Consider the following 4,847-nt stretch of genomic DNA (forward strand, 5'->3'; position numbering starts at 1 on the left):
CACTTTAGGATTAAGTTTACTGAGCTGCTGTAGCAGCCCAGGGTTCACACGCTTAATCTGGTTAGGCTGTTGCCTGCCAATTAACTAGGATTTATTGATTTCTTTTCAAGTTGGAGAGCAGTCTGACTCAGAAATCTTTACCCCTGATTTAATCAACCTAAAATAAATACCAAACTTAAACTGATTGCCGAGTTCATCACATAATATTGATAGAGTAGGCAGTTAGACAGGCATGAGCAGAGCAGGAATAGGCCAGGTACAGAGTATCACCAGGGCAGAAAGTTTTGGATGCCTAGCAACCAGCAAAACTAGAGAAAACAACTATAATAGGCTAGGACTTAGCCCCCAGGGTGATCTGTTCTCCCCTAGCCTGTCACTAGTCATGTGGTTTAGACTCCCTTAGAGCTGGAGAAGAGCCTCATATGACTGACACAGAAAACCTTGCACGACCACTCCATTAAGCATTAAGCTCCCAGGACAATGAGGTTCTGATCAGCATCAAGTAATCTTAGGAAGAAAGCCTCTAGTTTATTGAGCAAAGGGGTAGAGTTCTGGTCAAACTAGACATAACATGTAGGCCTCAGCCCCAGGACCATAGAAGCAGCAAAATCAGACCAAGTGATGCCATGGCTGACATCAGGACCAGTTGCAGTGACTAATGAACATCCGCTCTGGCGCTGACCACTAAGTAGAGACCATGACCCTAAAAGGACATACTTGGAAAGCTGATAAATATTCTATTGAGATCCTCCCCTGAGACCGCTCCTCAAATTCCTGCCTTTAGAAAACAGATAAAAACCCTTAAGGCAATGGGGCACCCAATATGCACGCATGTGTTCTCTCCCCCCACCCCCACACACACCCTTTTTCCTTTCCTCCTCTTCTTCCCTTAGGTGCGTTATCTTTACTTTCGTTCTCCTAAGCTCCAAGGGTCCTACTTTTGCCTCTGTAACTTATTTCCTGCAACCACACAGCTCAGCTGGCTCACTTCCTCTGCTTCTCTGACTTTGTAAATAAACTTCTTGCATTAGAGTTCTTCCCTCTGGATTCATTCTTAGCGGCACTCAAAAACTGAGATTTCTGAGCCAAGGCCTAACACCACCGCTAACAACATCACTCAAGCATGGACCATCATTCATCATTGTGGCATATCCTGGCCTCCTAAATAAAAAGTAAAACACAAAGTACCTAGTAAAAAATTTTGGTGGAAAGTTTTCAAAACACCATTTTACTAATTAATTAGACATCCAATCTCAGTTTTTCATGTTAAGCAAAGGCAGAAGCGAATACTTGGGATTTTTATTGGTCACTGTAATATGAATTATGTATTTTAAGGGTATTGCGGATTACTAAAGTGTTAAGCACTGATTACTATTAAAATTAAATACTAAGATATTTATCAGGCTCACTTTAAAATGCATAGTCTGCCTGGAAACAAAATTTCTACAGCAATAAAATTTAGATAAAATGTCTAAAATGCTAATAACCTAAAACAATCATTTCAGTTACTATTTTAAATTTCTTTTTTGTTGTTGTTGTTGCTCTATTACAGTTGTCCCAGGTTTTCCCACATTGCTCCCCCAATTCCCACAGTCTGTCCCCACCCTGTTGTCCATGTCCATGGGTAATTTATACATGTTCCTTGACTAGACCCTTCCCTTTTTTCCCCCTCCCCTCTGGTCACTGTCAGTCTGCTCCTTGTTTACTTGCCTCTGGTTCTATTTTGCCTGTTTGTTTGTGTTGTTCATTCGTTTCCTGTATTAGATGATATCATATGGTATTTTGCTTTCTTTGCCTGGCTTATTTCACTAAGCATAATTCTCTCCAGTTCCATCCATGTTGTCACAAAAGGTAGGAGTTCCTTCTTTCTTTCTGCTACATAGTATTCCATTGTGTAGATGTACCACAGTTTTTTGATCCACTCATCTACAGATGGGCACTTAGGTTGTTTCCAGCACTTGGCTATTGTAAACAGTGCTGCAATGAACATAGGGGTGCATAGGTTCTTGTGAATTGGTGTTTCAGGATTCTTTGGATATAATCCCAGCAGTGGGGTCACTGGATCAAAAGACAGTTCCATTTTTAGTTTTTTGAGGAAATTCCATACTGTTTTCCACAGTGGCTGCACCAGTCTGCATTCCCACCAACAGTGCATTGGGTTCCTGTTTCTCCACATCCTCACCAGCACTTGTTGTTTGCTGATTTGTTGATGATGGCCATTCTGACAGGTGTAAGGTGGCATCTCATTGTGTTTTAATTTGCATCTCTCTGATGGCCAGGGATGTTGAGCATTCTTTCATATGCCTATGGGCCCTCTGCATGTCCTCCTTGGAGAAGTGTTAGTTCAGGTCCTTTGCCCATTTTTTAATTGGCTTGTTTGTCTTCCTTGTGTGGAGTCATATGAGTTCTTTATATATTTTGGAGATCAAACCCTTATCTGAGGTATCATTGGCAAATATGTTTTCTCATACGATCGGTCCCCTTTTCATTTTGCTGATGTTTTCTTTAGCCATGCAGAAACTTTTTAGTTTGATGTAGTCCCATTTGTTTATTCTTTCCTTTATTTCCCTTGACCTAGGAGCTATGTAGGTGAAAATATTGCTCTGTGAGGTATATGAATTTTTTCTGCCTATGTTTACCTCTAGGACTTGCCCACCTCTATTTACCTAAACATCTTGAGTTTGAGACAATCAGTTTTATCTTTTCTGTTTATCATCATAGAACATCTAAAAAGATTACCAGCTGCTTTGGAGGACAAGATGGTGTAGGATGATTATGTTACTTCATAAAGCACTTTTCTAAACCTTTTTCCTCAGCTAGTACTAGAACAGAATTATAGATATTGAACATTTTGGGGTTCTGTCTTCCTGATGAAAAAACATTCATAGAAAAGATGAATTATCAACTGTTAGATAGGTAGTCAATCTATATAATGCCCAGCTTTTAGATACTTTGAAAATATCTGGTTAATTTTATTTTTTATTTTTTTGTAAATCAGGTGCTTGACAACCTTATTAACCTAACAATCTTGTATATATTCACATAAAGCTAAAGTATCTGGTTAGTCAATCAGCTAGACACCAAATGACTTCAACTAATAGCTGTGAATTGTTTGAACTCACAGACATTCATCTTTGGTCTTGTGCCACATCATTGTTTCCATCTTTCCTTCCTTTGGCCTTCATTTAAATTGATTTCAGGGATAATAAAATATACTTCTCATTTAATTTAGAAAGTCTTTGCAAATATAATTATTATATCATTCTGTGAATATCTAAGCCACTCCCAACTGATTCTAATGAGATTATCAAAATATATATCAAAGAGGATACTTTAATTAAATTATTATAACATAAAAAACTGTCTCTGGATATGATGATGTGATTAAATTATTATAATTATATGATACTTTTATTTTAAAGGACAGTTATAAATATATTCAATTAGAAAAATTTTTTTTTCTTGAGCATCACACTTTACTTGTTTGAGACTAGAAGGGACAGGAGGAAAAACAGGGTCCCACTGGAGTCTCCAAAGTGTATGAGACTGTATGCGAGTGTATGTGACTTCCCTGAAACTTGGCCGCCTTGTCCTAGAAGATTGCATGTGGATAGCTGTGGGTTGCAACTCTCTAGTGTACAGTCCTCTCTTTTTGGCAATGATAATTGTAGGGAAAGAAGAGGACATGCATGCTTATTTCCCGGGCTGTCTTCAGGATCTCAACAGCCTTGCTATGCTCAATATCTTGGAAATCCACATCATTTATGGCCAGGACTTGGTCCCCTTCCTGAAGTCCTGCCTGAAGTGCATCAAAGTCAGGGATCACCTTTGAGATGAAGATTCCCAGCTGAGAGACCTTTCCTCCTCCGATGTTAAATCCCAACTGAGCACTAGGGGGCTTCTTCAGTGTGACAGTTCCAGGAAGAAACTGGGTCAACTCATTGTTGTAGTCTGAGAGGAGGAATCCATGCTGGGGGATTCTCATAGGCAAGCAGGAAAACCACTTGGTAGTCATCATTAGGAATACATCTGTCCATCTGTGGTAAGGCCCTGCCGACAAGCCTTAGCCAGCTCTGGTTCAGCTCGCTGCCAATTCAGCCTAGAAAATATAATTTAATAAGTTAAACTTGTAAGGAATCAATTCACTTCTATGTGAATAGTCTCATTTTAATATCTGAAAGAAGGCAGGAACCTGTCCCTAGTTTCTCTTACTGGAATATTATATCACTTTTCCTTGAAAGTTTTCTTGAACATGTAAAGCAAACCCTAGATTCTTCTAGTGATGCATTTATCAAATATGTTTTCTGCAGATTGACCTTAAACAACTAAACACACACACAGAGCAATAATAACAACAATCTAAAATATATTATTTAATACAAAAGAGAAGTAGTGCATTCTTATTATAGTATCATCTTGGAGCTTCTTAGTGTATATTAGTCTACTAGAACTTTAAAAAGTTCTGCAATAAATAAACCTGTCTATTTAACCCAGGGTTTCCCAAACTTATTTCACTGTAAAACTCTTTTTGCAGTTAAGTCTAAAACCTATTAGCCTGAAGAGTGAATATTATCTAGATCACACTTCAGCTAAGCTGGGTCTAGGCTTAATATATTTCAGGTATTTGAAAGTAAAAGTACAGTATAAAAGCATATGTTCTTTTTATGTATAGAAATACAAGTATTTAGGGGGAGAAATATTGGATTAGCTAAAAAGTCAGTTTAGTTTTCTCTGTAAAATAAAAGACACATTTTCCATTTTCACCTATATCTTTATTGGTTTGTATATTTTCAGAATGTCGGCTCTCACCCGCGTGGTATAACGTTGACTGTTCTCAGTTAATGTCT

The 4,847-nt window shown here is 38.2% G+C and overlaps 1 pseudogene; it reads right to left on the bottom strand.

Moving 5' to 3' along the window:
* Positions 1–3,631: 3,631 nt before the first annotated feature.
* On the bottom strand, positions 3,632–4,052 carry LOC149990795 (PDZ domain-containing protein 11 pseudogene; annotated as a pseudogene).
* Positions 4,053–4,847: the final 795 nt, after the last annotated feature.

The sequence above is a fragment of the Furipterus horrens genome, unplaced genomic scaffold, assembly GCF_987537825.1.
Source record: "Furipterus horrens unplaced genomic scaffold, mFurHor1.1.pri manual_scaffold_17, whole genome shotgun sequence".
NCBI classification, from domain to species: domain Eukaryota; kingdom Metazoa; phylum Chordata; class Mammalia; order Chiroptera; family Furipteridae; genus Furipterus; species Furipterus horrens.